This window comes from Dermacentor andersoni, chromosome 3 (assembly GCF_023375885.2).
Source record: "Dermacentor andersoni chromosome 3, qqDerAnde1_hic_scaffold, whole genome shotgun sequence".
Taxonomy (NCBI): Eukaryota; Metazoa; Arthropoda; class Arachnida; order Ixodida; family Ixodidae; genus Dermacentor; species Dermacentor andersoni.
Genome location: NC_092816.1, coordinates 62,036,150 through 62,054,685, shown reverse-complemented (window position 1 = coordinate 62,054,685; position 18,536 = coordinate 62,036,150). Strand labels below are relative to the sequence as shown.

General features: G+C 49.3%; 1 protein-coding gene across 1 annotated transcript in view; it reads left to right on the top strand.

Annotated features, from left to right (window-relative positions):
* Positions 1-18,536, top strand: part of LOC126546982 (death-associated protein kinase 1-like) — a 153,981-nt gene that overhangs the window by 1,529 nt on the left and 133,916 nt on the right. The gene's annotated exons all lie outside the window — the stretch shown is intronic.

Here is an 18,536-nt window from a genome sequence, read left to right as displayed (position 1 = left end):
TGACCTACTGCGAGATGCATACAGTACACACGAAGGAAACATGCAATCCTCATCGGTTTCCGATGGAAGCCCATGATCAACTACAGTATTAGATTGTAACTAAACATACTCCCTTGTCGCAGCGAAGCTCTCCTACGCACTAAGACAACATACTCAATTTTTTTTATTGCAGCGTCGCTTGGCGAATCCCAAAATGTAATTAATTGATTAGTTAATTAAACGAATTCAGGTGTTATACGTGCCATATAACTACGATTTTTTTTACGAAGCGCACGGTATCGAGAGACTCCGGATTAATTTTGACCACGTGGTGTTCTTTAACGTGCACCTAAATCTAAGTACAAGAGCGTTTTTCGCGCTAGGCCACCGGGATCGAACCCGCGACCTCGTGTTCGGCAACACAGCGTGATAGCCGCTAAAGCTGCGGTGGGTTAAACTCCAATACAAGTTGCAAGGTTAGTGGTACAGTCGTCAATGCGCTAAAGGGGATTTGCATGAATACAGTTAAAGCTGTATTCCTGCAAATCCCCTTTAACGGGACTTGTCATGAACGTTAATAGCTTCTACGAATTTCTGCTGCTCTGCACGACGTCGGCGGGTTCCATTTCCGGCAACGGCGGCCGCATTCTGATGGGAGAGGAATGAAAAAAATGCGTCACTACTAGCGCAGCTGGAACTTTATTTCGGAGAAGAATCGAGAGCTTGGCCAGTTGGCACATTTTAGGTTGTATTAGGTTTGGTTGGCTTCAGCCTTATTGTAATCCCTTCGTGCTTCTTAGAAAGGCTTTTTCATAGGCACCAGCAGAACGTCAGCGGGTGTTCCGCCAGCAAAACACCCTTCCCCCTTGGCCACAGCCCTGCTGTTTACTGAGGCTGCGGCGCGCATTGAAACTCGAGAGTAGAACATGCAGCCCTCTCTACTATGGCGTATGCCATAGTTGTAACGCCTAAAAAACGAAAAAAGGAAACCTCTGAATCAAATTGTAAATTTATCAGCCGATATCAGTTGTCACCCGCAGTTGCGGGCATGGGCTTTATGAGCTCTCGCGGAATCCGGATGCTTGGAAGGATTGCAACAATGGTTGCAAACCAAGAAGTTCAAGTCGCGGTAATGCCCACGATATGTCGACACTGCCCAATTGCCCGTCTTTCTGAGCTTTTCAACGGCCTCCGCATTCGCGGGGCGTTCTTCCGACAGTAGCAGAGCTCTTCAGGGGGCCCCTTCTCTCCCAATTTTGGTCTTGAGATTCGAGGAACCAAGAAAGTTCTGACACTGCTCGCAACGAAGTTCGTGTTACTTGCGAAATTGCGCATTATGCTTTCAGGATGGAATCATGTCTGTGATGGTAGAATCGAGGCTGCGATTCCGAATGAAAAGTAACGCAACAAGTATAGGGAATGATTTGAACTATACGAGCTGTTTTCGAGCTGATTTAGGTTATATCTCACGCTGCTGCGAGTGGCCAGTTATGAAGAGTTGATATTATCCATCGGCGGAGGCTGGCAGCGTCTTGTGAACGCTCTACGCATCCGCCGTGGAATCGGACATCCTCCGCATGGTACAGTGCGTACCAGCTACCGACTGTGCAGTGCGGATCAGGCCCACTTCATCACTGTACCGAACCCCGCTGTATTCTTCTGTACTTTAGGCCAATGTTCCGTCCCTAACGAATGGATCTTAATCGTAATCACATCGCAATAAACATATGTTGTTGCTAGCATGCTGGAAGCTTGCGTACATAGTGTTACCGAGTCCGGCAACGACCAAATTATAAAAAAAAATGTGGGTGTTGTGTGTCCCACGTGAGCCCGGTCTGCGATTTGCCGTGTAAATCTCCTAACTGAAAGACAGATGTTCTCTGTTATGCACGCTAATCGCAACAAACAGGTTGAACCAGCTCATTTATCTCCTCCTCGAAAACGTCCGGGCGGTAACAAATCGGTGTCATGACGAGTGCTGGTTGTACTAGCGCTAGAGATGTTGAATTTAGTGAAAAGCTAGAGATGTTCGCCTCGCTGATGGACTGCATGCTAGATGCGTTTCGGTGAGCGATGTATGACGTACGCAGTGAGCATGCAAACACAAGGAGGCTTCAAGTACACCAGGAGACACGCACATACATACCAAAGCTTTTTACAAACTCTTCACGGGCGGCGAATGAGGAACTGTGGCAAGTTTGAACTACTTCGTCAGGGGGCTCCTGCCTTCAGCGGGGCTGTCTCCTTTTTTATTTTATTTTTTTGCTTATCTTTATTTTTAAACACGGTGCAGCTTCATACGAGTGTTCCATCAACTTATGAAGCAGCAGTTTCGGAGAAGCAGTGACCATGCTTTTTGACCTGTGACGCCCGATACAGCTGACATACAGGTGCTGCCTGGACGACGGTCCGAAGCTGACGCAATGAACACTCACGAATTGGGGGAGGGATGTTGATGCATTGTCTGCGAAGCTCATAATCGTGCTTGAATGACTGCGTCCTGGAAGGGTCGTATTTTATCGCCCGATAGCGATGGCAGAACGTTGACGCTTTCGACACGTATGCTACGAGCCGGCGTTATCAGGGTGACAGGCAAGCGAAACGAAAAAAGTAAAAAAAAAAAAATGGGAAAACGCAGTCGATGGGGTATGTGTTGAAATGAGTTAGCAACCTTCAATGTAACTGAACAGCAGAGATCGCAATATTATGAAAACGGTATTTAAGGAACTACTACGTAATAAGCGTGAATCAAAGCAAATAATTAAGTCACCTGCTGGGTGTGTTAAGGATTGTTACTGGGCAAAATAGGGGCGTAATAAATTAACCTGCGCGACACACAGAGCGCATCAAAATTAATATTGCTATTTCTTTTACTCTCATTTATTTCTATGTGCTCCGATTACAATCATGAAAGATAAGACAGGAAATAGCTTCATCAGCTGCTGATGCGGTGATGTGCGTTTATCTCTACAGGAAGCGGCACTTATACATCGCTCTGTTGACCGCGATTAATTCCTTTTTATTATTCCTGGGAGATCATGCTCCATGCTTCGGCTCGTGTGCGTTCGTGTGTTCTCTCGAGGACGGGTTTTTGACCTGGCTGTATCCCGATCCCAACGTAATCCAAACGTTCCCGACCGTCCTGCTGTCCGTCCGACCGTCCTGCGACAACGCAAAGCTGCGACTCTAATGAATTGATCGAATAGGAAAAAAGAAAAAGAAACGCATATCCAGCGGGACGTTGGAGTCTGAAGACTATAGAAGCCTGTTTGAGTTTTGCGAGGTAGTAATCAGTGTATATAAACAATACGGGCACTGCCTCGTCGCCTCTAGCTGTTAACTGTCTGCGTCACAAAGACGAAGGGGCTTTCACTCGTCGAGAGAACTTCAACGGGAGCTGTATTCACAAAGAAACAAGCACTACACACATCTTAAACACATTTAAAGTCTTGTATACACCCTTTGGGCCACAGTGGCACATACCCATTCTCGGGGCTTGACCAAGAACGGCCACACACCCGGGAACCCAAGTTGTTGACCATTCGGCGAGGAAGATTACTTATACGTACACCAAATTTCCGCAGGTTCAGGGTAGGCAAAGAAAGGTTCACGCAATATATATATATATATATATATATATAATGTAAAACAAAGAAGCGATGAATAGAAGGAGAAAGCGAATAAGGGGACAGGCCAGGCAGCGGCCACCGTTATAGTTGTCTTGCAGTGTACGGCGGGCTCATTAAGCTGTCTTGCGGATCAGATGGGAAATCCATCATGCAAAAAGGATAGCTTTCAAAAAAAGAAAAAAAAGACGCGAGAGATCGTCGCGGGTGTCGTGTGGCCTCTGCTTCCTTGACGCGCGGTTCGTGCTTGCGTGTCGTTAGCAGTGAGGGTTGCGGCGCCAATCTCAGTGAAAGGCTGCCACACACCGTGCAAATAAGGTCGTCGGGACTGGGACAATGGTTGCCGCTGTGCATGCTCCTGTAGCTTTCGTTTCTTTCTTTAGAAACGAGCCGATCAGTGGGCGACGGAAAAAAAGTAAAAGAAAGAAACAAAAAAGGAGAAAATACGACTGGGCCAACAGGACGTGGACTGTATAAGAGAGGAAGCCCGCAGAGTAGGGGCTTGTTCGTGGAGGCACGAAATAAGGGCCTCGTTTCTTGCTTATTCTTGTTGTTCTTCTTCTTTTTATTCCCCCCGTCGTTACGGTGGACCGAAGGACGTGACAAACTAATCGAGCGCGGTGTTCGGCTTGGCCGCCGTGTGAAACTTGTTTTTCGCGGCGGCGAGAGAGAGAGAGAGAGTCCCGGCGTTTCCAGGAAACCCCCATAGATTCATCGTTGTGTGCCTTGAACAGGTTCCTTGGCTCCGTGGCGTCTAAGTACGGAGTATTCCTTCGGCTGAAAGTCTAGTGGCCGTCGCAGGTGGTGCTTTCATTCGTTTCCTTCCCCTTCTTTGGGGCTCCTCTCCAGTCACGTACACTCGTCGCCTTCCGATGGAATTCGTTCGTTTATCGACGGCGGATATCGCTATTTAGAGAGCGCAATGTTTGCTACGATCACGCCGGAACGAAACGCCAACGGGAAGAAACGAAGTAGATTGGGTCTTACGTTTGAAGCTGCGATGTGTGGCCGTTGCGTATCTGGGGCGCTAAAAGCGCTCCAGCTTCAAGACAAAGCGTCTGTGATTGAATCAAAGAAGCGTCACGCCTGCAGATGCAAATGTGCTAAGGTAAATCTGCTTTCACGTTTGGTTTGCGTGTTCTGATTCGCATTCCGTTCCGGCGTGATCACGCCGGAATGTCCTTCGAGTGGGTTTGCGGCGGCTTGAAGTTTCGTGAGTCAGCTGCTTTACCTGACAAAGAGCTGCGCGCGTTTTTATTAGCCCAGAAAATCTTTAAATGCGGAGCCTTATCCACCAAGCCTTCGTTAAATTTTCTCCAGTTGGTTATCTCAAGCTATACCTGCCAGATATACATGGTACCGGGAGGGCATCAGAGCGACTTAGGTTATAGCAGCTTCAGCTTCAGCCGCTGCGCCATGCGACTCCCTTCAAGGGATGCGGCGACACATTGTGCCAAACGGCGAACAAGTCTCTGTGACCCACTTAACGGAACAGTGTAAATAAATCTATTCGAGAAGCGTGTAGATGATTTACAGGTGCCTAACCTGGCTGAAGTGGACGTACTAGTAGCTGGGAGAAACGAACAAGCTGCAAGAACTATTCCCGTCAACAGGCTAAGTCTGGATCTCTCGCCCATCCCCTTGCGAGAGAAAAAAATATTGCGTGGTAATCATCAGTTGTATGCGTATCTGAAACACTTCGCATTGGAGAACTGCTCTTGGAGATGGTACACATTGTCGCTCAACTTGATACCGTATTCGTGGTTTTGCGTGATGTCAAAAGCTTCCGGAACACGGTTCCGGTACTGAAGAGTTCAGTTTATTTTTTCTCCGACTGTGATTGCCAGCACAGAATCGACGTGGGCACAGTGCGGTAGTTACCTACGCAGTGCCGCCTTCAGTTCCAGCTGTGAGTAAGCGGCCAGGCGCTCAAGACCCTACGAAATGAGGTATTCTCGTGAGGGGTGCATTCGGAAAACATATACAGTACCTTTCTAGTCCAAGATTAACGGTAAAGGGAGCTAAAAGATATCGACAGCTAGAGAACTCGACTGCCAGAATATACTTGAGCCCGTCTTCCTTGCTACAAATCATTCCCGGCTTCTGAGCTCGCCTGTGGCTTTTAAGAGAGTGGCGTTTCCATGCACGCACCTGACCACGTACACCTCTACACACACACACCTGGCGGGGCGTCGGCGGGGCTCGATACATCAGGACACCGTGTTTGTCTACTCCGCCTTGGTCGCGCATGCAGTGTTTGCCCGGAATTATGTACGTTTCGGGGCTGGCCCGCTTCGGGAGACCAATCAACCGTTCCCTCCCTCATCTCTCTCCGTCCCGTTTTCCTGCCAGCTTCGTAGCTCGCTCGACTGGCTGCCTCGGCCTACCCCGCGACACGTGGATGTCGTCGGGCGTACGGAGAAGCGCTCGTACACACACACACACGCACGCACGGAGCGGCCAAGGAACGCGCGCGCGCGAAAGCAATGAGTCATAGCCCGTCTCGAGTCAGGGAGGTCAGGTCGCTTCGGCGGGCGCGTCGTAGCAATCTTCCCGTCTGCGCGACGGCGGCTTCGGTGCGGTTTGGCTCATCTGGCGTTCTGCGCTTTTCTCGGCCAACAGCAACAGCGTCGCTCGCTCGCTTATTTCGAGGTTCGTTTTTTTTTTTCCTCCATCGTTGACGGCTTCGACTTCTTCCTCCCCACAGCGGATTGGTCGCCCGTCCGCATTTTGCTTTGCTTGCAGTTTAGCTCATCGTTACAGTGGCCGAAAACGCTATATACAATTCTGTCCCAATTCCACGCGTAGGGGAAAAAAATAAAGAGAATACGAGGTGCGTTTCGTTCATGGCACGCTTTCGCGGTCTTGGGTTCGATTCCCCGCCCACGGCGGCCTCGTTTTTCGATGGAGGCGAAAGATAGGAACGCCCCCTGAGTCAAGAGAAATCGGCAGTATTGAAAGAGGGCCCCATGTTTCCAAGATTCACGGACTCCCGCTTCGCAACGTGTCTCTTGTTGCGCTTGTGGTTGTGGGGATGCTAGAAATACGTTTGCAGCCAGTGCTGGCTTCGGTTGATGGCTTGACAGTTGCTTCGATTCCTAGAAGGAGGTCAGGTTAATTATACATAAATAAATCAGTTGAAATCTAAAAAAAATGCACGCAGAAACTACTCTGGGAGTATGCGTAAGCATTGTGACACTTGCTCACATTCATGCCGCCTGGTGTCGTTATCAATGTTATGAAACTTGATCCGACCAGTGTAAAGCTTATCAACCCTTAGCAGTCGTTATCGGACTAGATACGACCCTTATCAACCCTTACCGGTTGTTGTCAATCTTATCGGACTCGATCCGATCCTTATCAACCCGATCTGACCCTTATAAACTCTTATCGGTCTTTCTCAACCTTATCGGACCAGATACGACCCTTATCATACCATTATAAGCCCTTATCGCGTTTTACACTTTATCCGTCCGCGTCGAGCCATTATCAACCGTGCTGAGACTCATAACATATTACCCATCATCACTCTATCATCCTTATCAAGTTATTGACTGCTTATCCATCTCTGTTGCGCGACGTGAAGTGCATGAACCCTTATAGATCGGTGGCATTTAGGTCGGGGAAGGAACGCCCCAACGGAAGGCGCATCCCGCGACCACCGGAACGCAACGGGGATCTGGCGTGTTTGGCATCAAATTTTCGGAAAATCGGAATTTTCCTGATGCTTACAATGCACCAAGTCGGCTCTACATCTGGTTCTAGAGATGACTTTTATTCCACCATCACCATATGACTTTCAACACCATATCTTTCAACAAAGCCTTCATTGAAACTGTTGTTTTGTACATTTTCTTTTTGTTTACAGCGATTCATCTTGCGTGACGGAGACGTTTCGTCGTTGGGTAGGCATAGAAATGCTTACGCATTTAAAGCTTAGGCCCAGAAGCCTAAGCCGTACTTTCGTGTTGCACCGCGAGCATTCGGAAAATTTTCACACACATACGTACAAGTGAAGCGCAATACGCGTCCAGCCAACACCACATCCAGCACACACAGCCTAAAGCTACGATTCGACAACACTATCAGCCCTTTCCGAGTTCTCCGGACAGATTAAGCTTCTTAAGCAAATTTAATCAGGTTTTATGCTAATCTGGATCTTCGTAATAGCAGCTGCTTTATGCGTTGATCTGGCTTTTGAGTGGCGTAAGCGGAGGGCATTTATTTAAGAACAATGGGAATCGAGCAACGCCGCGAATGTAGGTCGCTGCGTGGCGGCCACTCCCTGCCTTTGTCCTTGTGGTTTCAGGCGGCCCGCTGCGTGATAGAAGTTCGGGCATATTCTATTTACCGTGCGCGGCGCTTGCTGTATTAAAGCGACTATTTATTTGACTACTCTCCCGGGTCGGTCAGTATCTCGGCGGATGTATTTTTGTATGCAAATACACGAAGGTTGCGGGCGGAGCATGGCCTTAGTTGCCTTTGTGCCATTAAACCCAAATTAACCTAACACGAAGGTTATATGGGCGCCGAATGCAAGTACCAGCTAACGGGCTTATGTAACCCGTGTATGGCTGACCGACACGGAAGTGCATGTAAGCGTACCTCTGTAACGCCTAACAAAAATAAATTCCTGCATAAAGCCTGAACAAAACGATGAATGCAGCAGATCCAACGAGTTGGAATCTATATAGAGCGAAGCTTTGTGTGATTGCATAAAGAGTCGAAACACGAGTTTGCGTTCACTGAACGTGACAAGTGACGCGGAAGTGTCACACAAAGTGACACGAAGAATTTATTCAGTCATTGTAGGGAAGCTAATGCAATGTCGCTGCCGCGAATGCGCGGAGGCGAGCGTCATCTGGTGGCGGTACAAGCAACCCAGCGGCGACGTTGCGCGCGTCCTCCACCGTGATTGTTTGGCAGCTATTCGGCTAGACAACAGCCACGCCGCAACACCCACGGTCACGAAAACCCGGCGAGGTTCGTGAAGAAAAGCTTCGCTTTTAATAATGTCGGCTCACAGTTATCTCTAAAGCACACCGACCTGTTAATGGAATAGTGGAGAATATTTATCGGACTATTTTGATGTATTTCTTCATTTTCTTTGGTTTAGCAATCCGTTATGTGCCATTGGCTGTGCTCCTGTTCTTGGTCGATCCCCCAGAATGTGTGTGCCACTGTGACGCAGGACGTACGGAATCCGTAAAGCTTGCTTGAGACGCGTTGTACTTTTCTGTCGTCACCATTCTTCCCTCGACAAGCATCATACATCGCCGTGGTACTCGTGACGTCGCTGCGTAGACGAACTTTCAAACGAAGGTGGCTTCGTCCAATCGCTAAGAGTGAGACTCTTTGTGGACTTTGGCGTTACTCGTAAATTTCTTCGCGTTCCATTCCTACCACACGGTACAGGGGTCACTTAAGTCGGCTCTGGCGCACTTATAGTAGTAATGGGATTTGGTTTACTGGGGCACATACTCTGTATGAGTTGTAAGAAAAAGTTCGAGATAGCTGCGTTGAAGTGTCGTCAGGTCAATTTCTGTTTGGCTGCTCACCGCTACAGGGTCATCGACACATTTCGCTACGCCGTTCGAAGCGCGAGACCACGCAGACGATGACACTTCGTATCACGAGTAGGGTACGCCGTGCCTCGTTTTTTTTTTACGACGACACGCCACAGCCGTGGGACGACGCACTGTCGCGTTCCACAGTGCGCTCCGCGGCCGGTGAATCGGGTACGATGTCTGCTGATGGCGGTTAGTGACAGAGGGCCAGGTGACGTAAGCCTCGCGAGTAGGTCACGCCGCCTGACGCGGTCGCGCGCCACGCATCTTCTTTCCTCCCGCGGCTTCCTTCTTCAACTTGTCACGCCGAGATGGGCGACGTCTCGTGCCTCGCACGCATGAGGGTTGGCGTTGGCGTGTGCGTGTGTGTATGCGTGAGTGAAACACACGCACATATAACGGCCAGTCATACGGAGTCATTCCCCTCGCTAGCCCTTCGAGTGCGCGCGTGAACGTGCGGGCTCGCATTTGACATCAAAGCAGCGAAGACGTGACGGTAGACGTGAGGAGGATCGCGAGGTGCAGCCCCTTCTTGACATTGTCGTGCGGTGCGCGTAAGGCGTCTTCTTAGTAGTACTTCCTGCTCTTTCCCTTCGCCACCGAACATCTGCTATCTAAACTGCTAATGCATCAGCGGCTCTTACATATTCGCATTAGACGTTGCTTAATTAAAAAAAAAGAATCATATTAACGTGTTTATAGCGATCTCTTTATTCAATGCCGGCTTGGCAGACTATTTCATGTCGTTGGTATAGGTTTGGCAAGAACGCCATGGAACGTCTTGGTAGCGTTTGTGGTCCTGAGTGTTGTTGCTCCCGGGGCTTCTAGATTATAAAATGTGCCTGCCGTCTTTGTTCCGATCGGTCGGGGCATGTCGCTTCTGTTCCGCTTCTCTGCTCTCCATGACTCGTGTCATATTAAAGTGCACACGTATGCTAGCGGTAGAGATTTTCTTCCGCGCCGTTGATTTGGTTCACTTGACCGCCCGTATAATAAGCGCTCGAGTGACTTTGTTTTTTATTTCACTCTAGTGTAATAAATATTGTGGCGTCGATGCAGCTCTAGAGAAACGTTTCGCTACTCTGTGGTTTAGTGTCACAAAAAGCAATCCTGTTACAGATTACGTTGTAGGTTGCATACTCGATTGCGCGGCCTTGCCAGGCGTGGCTTAGCGGAGCGCCTTCGTACAGAGGAACTTTTCTCTCGTTTCAGTGTCTCTTTAGTTCATGAGCATGTTTTGAGCAATCATGAGCAATTACAAGTGCTTCTTCGTAACCTTTCGCAAGTAGCTCTGTGGATATGGCGTTTCGCTGCTGAACACGAAGGCGCTCAATTGTTCGATTCCGGCCACGGCGGCCGCATTTCGATGAAGGCGTAATGCGAAAACGCGCTCGTGTGTCGTGACTTGTTAAAGAACCCCAGGTCGTCAAAATTAATCCGGATTCCCCCAGTGTGGCGTGCCTCCTAGTCAGATAGTAGTTTTGGCAGGTAAAATCCCAGAATTTCATTGTAATTTAAATCTATTGTAGTGGTTCGTAACGTGCAGTAAATCGTAACCTGATGGAGGCAAGTTCATAACTTGTCTAACGTCACTCTGCGCGCCACCATTAAGCAAGCTACCTTCCGACTACTCAACTGTCCGCTTTCTATGGCGCTTCTGCGTAGTTCTATTTTATGCTTGATTGGCTTGTTGATTTTACTGAAAGTCGATATCTGACAATATATTGTCACAGGCTCTTTTTTGCTATTTCTTCCTTTCATAACGTTTCATTGTCACGCGAGGACATTCGGATGGACTCAGGTACCGAATGTATGTTTAATAATGAAAAAAAAAAATTCGCCATTTTAGTGCCAGCACGCTTGAATGAATCGCAAGGGCAACGGCATAGTTGAGACACTTGCTATGCAACAGAGGCATAAATGCACATATATATGTTCATTGCACATATATATGCATATGCACATATATCAGCTCATTAAACGAGGTACAACCGCAGAAACGAAACGCACAGGACGCGGCGTTTCGTTTCTGCGGTCGTCCCTTGTTCGTAACGCGCAGAGATTTACATATGTTTATGCAAAACAAACTAGCTCGAATTTTTTGTTTCAGTTACGAAACGCGCAGTTAAGTAAACAACGAGCAGTTGAAGAGAACGACATTACTAGTCATCTGACGACGATCTGGTTCGCTTCAGAACGAAGATGCTTATAACACGACTTCGTATCATCATATATTACCATTTGTGTATGTGTCCCCGGTCACTATAGCCTGCTTTATTTTAATTTTTTTTTTATTTTTCGTAGGAGCTAAGCCGGTTCTGGTAGAGTTCTGTCTCCCGCTGTGTCCTTACGGGACCATTTTGTCTGCGCAGACGATAAAGACGAACGTGTTGTTTTTGTTTGTCGAAGCTAAGCCGGTCCTCTTAGAGTGGTGTCTTCCGCTCGCCTCACATATGCAGCCACGGTATACGCGTCCTTGTCCGGTCGAGTTCCCGTCGCTTTCCCGTTCGTTTCCGGGTTCGCGCTCTCTTATCGCCGCCGTCCTGCATTCGCGCCACAGTTCCTCGACCTTCTGCACGCAGGCAGCGCGCTCCTTCCCGGCTTCCTTATCTCGCCGCCAGCGATTTTCGGTTGCCGGAAGAGAAATAAAGCGCACTCCGGCGGTATAGGCGCACGAGGCTATCACGTTCACTGCGCCTGCACGCAAGACTCCATACCGGATACAGCGATTCGCCGGAGCCGAGAGAGCGAACTTCTTCCCATGCCGTGGCACGTTGACGAACGTGCGGATGGGGACAAGAAATTTTTATTTAAATTATGGGGTTTTCACGTGCCAAAACCACTTTCTGATTATGAGGCACGCCGTCGTGGGGGAATCCGGAAATTTCGGCTACCTGAGGTTCTTTAACGTGCGCTTAAATCTAAGTACACGGGTGTTTTCGCATTTCGCCCCCATCGAAATGCGGCCGCCGTGGCCGGGGTTCGATGCCGCGACCTCGTGCTCAGCAGCCCAACACCACAGCCACTGAGGAACCACGGCGGGTCGCGGACAAGAAATTAGAGTCACGTCAGTGTACGGTAGCGCTGCTTCGCTTTTCACGTGATGCTAGAGGCTAAACTCGTTGGTGTGTTATTCACCGTGCCGCGCCGTTGCTTTCTTGGCTGAGTAAATCGGCAGTAAAGTAACTATAATAATAATTATTATTATTAGGTTCGCATGCATAAAGCAATCACAGAGAAGAGAGAGAGAGCGCGCTAGCTGGCAACAGGACACCGGGAGGGGCACAACACCTGCCTGCTCTAGAAGAGAAAGGTGCATAGAAAATGAATAGTGAGTGACGAACAGGAGCCAGATTAAGAGGGTTGGGCATATAGGGACTGAACAAGAATGAGAGAGAGAGAGAGAGAGAGAGAGAGAGAGAGAGAGAGAGAGAGAGAGAGAGAGAGGATGGATAGCAACACGAGAGTAAAACATGCACGTGGTGTCACACTCCCGTTGGGCGGCACTTAACGTGTGGAAAATGGTCCACAAATCAGCACAAGTTGAGAGTAAAATGTTAAGCTACAATCGTAACTATAATGAAAGATGTGTACGTATAAGAAACACCGTCGCGGGTGGCGTAGGAATGTAGGCCAACGAATGATAAGAATCAACCGCCCGCGCCACGACGAGGATTGTGAGCTTGTAACCGCCGCGATGGTTCAGTGCCTTTTGCGTTGCGCGCGAGGTCGCGGGTTCGATCCCGACCGATGCAGCCATATTGCGATGGGAGCGGAATGAAAAAAAAAAAGAACGCTCGTGTACTTTGCTTTGGGTGCACGGTAAAGACCCACAGGTGGTCAAAATTAAAGCGGTGCCCTTCCACTACGACGTCGATCGACCCTCATTGGCCCACTGTGTAGATTCGGGCCGCTAAACCCCAGAGTTCAATTGTGAGATTGGCGGTGCCCCGTGACAGTACATCAGCTGTCGCATTATCTATAATCGGGATCGCGTCGTTGAACCGGTCCGCACTGGTGACGTTCTTTCATTGTGCGGGTTGTCAGGATTGGGGGCTCAATCCCATCGCTCGAGATCCGTTGCCAAGATTGGAGTCCGGCATGATTTCGAAGGTAGCTGGCCCATGCCGTCGTCCAACTTAAACCCGCTGAGGACGTTGATGAAGGGAAGAACTGCTTCTCATCGAGAACGAGGAAAATGGGTTTATTTACAGAAATTAAATCAGTCTAACATGACTGCTTAAGAAAAAGAGTGTCAGTCCAACATGACTGCTCAACAGAAAGTGTGTCAGTCCAACCTGACTGCACGAGAGAAGTGTGTCGAGCCTCCGCCCAACAGCCGTTTTTAAACGCTCGGTCCTTCGGCGATACAAGGCAGCGAATGTTCGTTTCGTCATCGCAAAACTGGCCGCCTCCTGCGACAAGGTGACGCACACACTCACGCAAACACACAGGTGCGAAGGACAGAAGCCGACGACAGAGGCGAGTCGTTCCGGGAAGCTCGGAGACATCCTGAGTAGCTCGTTGTCCCGCCGCGGCTTGCTCATGCGTAGCAAAATCAGGTTCGCGCCGGGGACCTCGGGCACAATAGTTCGTCCGTCGAACCCGTTTCGTCACAACGGAGATGGGGCTCGTGGATGGGGGCGGTTTTCAGCACAAAGCCCGCTTCTTCGAACGCAGTCTTGCTGCAGCGACGGAGAGTGGGGGATGCGCGCCTTGTCCCCCAGTCGTGGCAATTTTTCCTTGCAGCTCGCCATTCTTAACAGGGTGCGACCACGCATCCGCGCTAGCGATAGATTATCGTTTCGAAAGTATATTGTCACTAATTATTCAGGAAAGAAGATATGTTACATTATCGTACTTATTTAGGGCGTTTTGCACTCGGGAGAAGTTTTCGGGGCAAATTCGTGAAAAGGTTTTCCTTCGTAACTTGCTCTTTGCCATTGGCCGGTAGCCTTTGCTAATAATAGAGAGCTTTAGATTAGGGGGATGCAAGGCGCTGCAGTGTGGCCCCAAGCGCTAGGCGATTCCAAACGCTTACGTTCCCCTTATCTAAAACTCTCTCATACGTCCAGCATCACAATTGGCTGACGTTTTCTCTTACGAACAATTCTAGTGTAAACGGTTTTTGTGAAGACGGGCCATGGAACTTGCTTTGTTGATTCTTTGGTTTCTTCCTAGAAAACAATGTATTCCCCCTTTCCTCATTTCGTTCTTGTTTTTCCCTTGTAAACAGTGAATTAAACCCGATTGTAGACGCTCCCGATAACCATTATGTCCCGCCGAGCAGGGGCGGTAACTTCAAGATGGCGTCGTCGCTCGCCACCCGCCTTTCGTTCTTGCATGATTTCCGGCTTCCAAAGCCTCCCCGCCTCCATATAGTGTGACCGGTTTTGCTACTGCTCATAGAAGCGCAGTTTTACTCAGGCAGCTTAAACATTCATCTTTAATGTCGCTTCGACGCCACATTTCCACCTGCACCCGTATTTAACGCATGTATTCTTAGCGAATCTTCGAGTATACCAGTCTAGCTAGCTCAAGAGAACACCGATAAGAGCACACGAACACGTGAACACACAGACACGGCACAACGCGTGTTCATGAGCTCGTCTCTTGCCTTTGCGTCTACTTTGTGCTGCCTTAACGTTCCGAATTAACGCCAATCGAGCCCGCACCGCTATAGCTGAACGAGATATGCGCGCAAAGTAACTTTCCGGCGGATAGCGGTAATTTAAGGAAGGGGGAAAGGTGTGTGTATGTGGGGGGGGGGGGGGGGGGCGTGTGGAAGAGATGCGTCCGTAGATAATGCCTTTCTATATCTGTACTGAGAGTTGACAGTTGCAGGCAGCGGAACCCCTGCGGTGGGCATTTCCTTCACGTCGTGCGTATTCGTGGGAGGCCGCACTTTTTTTTTTCATTTTTTATTTATTTATCGCGATTCTCGCAAGGCAGTCGCGGCGGAGATATATAAGGGGGTGAAATCGCGGCGTCGCTGTAAAAATACCCCGATACGGAGACACGCCCTTTCGATTGCCGCGCAAGCTGTTGCTGCGGGAACGCGCGCGCGCGCCAGCCAGCTGCAGCTGCACGGTTGATTTGCGGCGCTGGCGCTCTCGCAGCGGTGACAGGCGCGGCGTCGCAGAGAAGGGTGTCAATGCGTGGCGGCTCCTACACCCCACACCCGGCGACACTTCCGCGTGAGCATGACGGAAGACGTCGTGCGTGTTCCGAGCCAGTGAACAGCGCAAAGCCGGAGATAGGGATGGAGCGGGGCGCGGAAACGGTGCGTGTGTGCGTGTGTGCGTGTGCGTGCGTGTGTGTGTGTGTGTGTGTGTGTGTGTGTGTGTGTGTGTGTGTGTGTGTGTGTGTGTGTGTGTGTGTGTGTGTGTGTGTGTGTGTGTGTGTGCGCGCGCGCGCGCGCGCGCGGTGTATATAACCACTGTGGCTGGCGTTTTCTTCGCTTTTCTGGGACGGCGCTGCATTTTTCTTTAATATTGGAAGAACTTGCACGAACGCCACGTGGAGGCCACGGTTGCACAACTCGCGCTTGTGGCGTTTGTAGCTGGGCGCATCTTGAAACCCTTCACCCATATCTGCCGCCTGCAGAAATGCATTGATTAGCCAAATGCGCTTGCTGCAAGACCTGTGTGCCTGCTTCGTATGGAACTCCGCGTCTGCCTGCAGTGTCATGCAACCCGCCGTGGTTGCTCAGTGGCTATGGTGTTGGGCTGCTGAGCACGAGGTCGCGCGATCGAATCCCGGCCGTGGCGGCCGCATTTCGATGGAGTCGAAATGCGAAAACACCCGTGTACTTATATTTAGGTGCACGTTAAAGATCCCCAGGTGGTCGAAATTTCCGGAGTCCTCCACTACGGCGTGCCTCATAATCAGAAAGTGGTTTTGGCACGTAAAACCCCATAATTTAATCTTTAGTGTCATGCAACGGTCGATCGTGGTGCTATTGCATTCGAGTTCGCCAGTATCATGGTTTGTTTTGTCTTCCGTTTCATGGTGCAGCGCTGACCGCCATATATAAAAAAGCTCGCTAGTAGTTCGACCTATACAAATCAAGTAGTCCTCGCCTATATATTATGTGTGCGTGGGTGGGGGGTGGGAGAGGGGGGTGCGTGGAGCGGCAGGTCACACCATACGCCAGATATAAGTACACACTAATCCTTCATTCTAACGTTAAGCAGCTATGGGCGTTTGAATTTGATGGGGCGTTTCCCGCATGAAGCACAGTACGCATAGGAGATTCTTTAGCTCCGTGTTCCGCTGACATCAAGTGCACAAGAATCGTGGAGCGTAGTTGGCGTCGTGTTGCTGACGTTAGAGGTCTTGGTGGGGAGACTGCAAACAGTATAGTTGCTGCGTGGGATCTCATCGTTCACGATAATTCGCAAGTATATAGTTGGCTCAAGTTCATACAGGCTTGACAAGATTTAAAAATAGAAGTAACCACAAGGATATGTTGTAACAGTGTATGATAGCGTATCGGCGTAACTATCAACACAATCTAATCGTATCCAAGCGTTCCTTCGTATCGGAATATTCGCATTCGCGCGCCACGACCAGTTCTCGCGTTTCTGGACGCCGAAACACGAATGTTTCAGTCAACTAGAATATGTGGAGCTCTTGTTTATTGCTCTCGCTCTCTCTGTCTTTTTTTCTACTGCCACATTAGTTAAAAAGTCGAAACTGTGTTTGCTGTGTTCGTCCGTCCTTTTCTTTACGCCGTCCTCTTTAGGCCATCTCATCCTCAAATTCATCCTGAACCATGCAGCGAAGAAAGATAGAACTTTGCCCACAACCGCGCCGCCATCGGTTTAGAACTTCCCCAGTTGCGGTGCGCAGTTGGTAGCCGCACGCTGTACACGCTTGATAATTTGTGCATTATCTCGATCGCCGCGCAACCTCTGAGAGAACAGCATTGTCTCCGCATATATGTATATATATATATATATATATATATATATATATATATATATATCAGAGGTCACATCAGGCAGTACTGTACAGGACGAAGTAGGCGTTCCGTTCACTGCAAGTGAGTGGTTCTTGAGAAGATTTCCGCTGTGATGAGAACTGGCCGTCTTTCGCCGTAAACGAGCTCAAAGCGGCGGGTCCGAAATCTGTTGACTTTGTTTTCTTTTTAACGCAGGTATTTTCGCAGCTCTTCGTTTTACTTTCTCCGTTATTTTCGCCCCGAAATCCACGGTTTTGGACCACACGCGCGTTAAAAAGAAGCTCGACACCATTCTTGCGCGCGTTTCGCGTTGTAAAGGTGTCGTCACGTTACGCGCAGTCTCCGCTGATATACGTAACACGGTTGCGTGTCGCTTTCGTATTTATATATTTGTATTTTTTTTTCAAGCTCAGTCAGGCTCTGCTGTTGCCGCTGTCGTCTCGCGCGTGTTGTTTCCTTACTCAGCCGACTTTTTTTCGAGACCGCCAACGTTTTTCCTCGCCAGCCCCCGTGTCGCAACTGTTGGTCGTGTTATTCGCTTATCTTCGCCCGCTGCTTTTCTTTTTCTTTGTTGTATGTTTCTCCAGCTACTGCGTGCGTGCTGTGACGACGGAGCACATTCCTCGAACGAAGTCGTTGTCTCGGGCAGGCGAGCGGCCGAGGTTATTCGCCTCTCTTGGTGCCGCGGTGTATTCCTTTTTTCTTTTTTTTTTCTTTTTGTCGTTCTCCATCTCTCTCTCTCTCTCCTCGCTTTCCTTGCGTTTCTGTTCTTCCACTTCATCCAATTCCCCACTCATGAGCCCGCCGCGACGGCGGTCGCGTACTTTGACCTGCAGGGCGTTCCATATTTCGGCGTGCTCTAGTTGCGTTCTGTCCACGGAGCAAGTGGTTCTTTCTGTCTTGTGACGTTACCAGAAAGCACTGCTACGCAGTGTTTCAGAATGGGGGGAAAGCTGAAAAAGGAAGAACAAAAGGAGCGTTCCCATTTCTCTTATAGGGGGGAGGGGGGGGGGAATCATGTGGCGCGAGGTCACCACGGCGATAGCTGTATAGCGAGCACTCAGTTCAGATTTCTGCCAGTTATACAGTGGTAAATTATAGAATGAACGCGGCTATAACAAATTATTAGCTATAAAGAGGTTATCGCCGATAAAAGCGTGTAGCGAACATATGCTTATAACGAATATCGGTTATGACGAATTTGTTTTATTGTTGGATGTGAATTCTTTATAACGAAATTCGATTCAATGAATATGGAACGCGACGTGTACGCTATAATACCCTGTAGTTATATGGGCACTAGAGCTAAGCTGCATACGGTTAAGGTGCGCATGTCCGCTACGGCTTACCGTGGCTAAGATCAGTTTCAAGAAAAAATGTAACAGCATATACCTAACT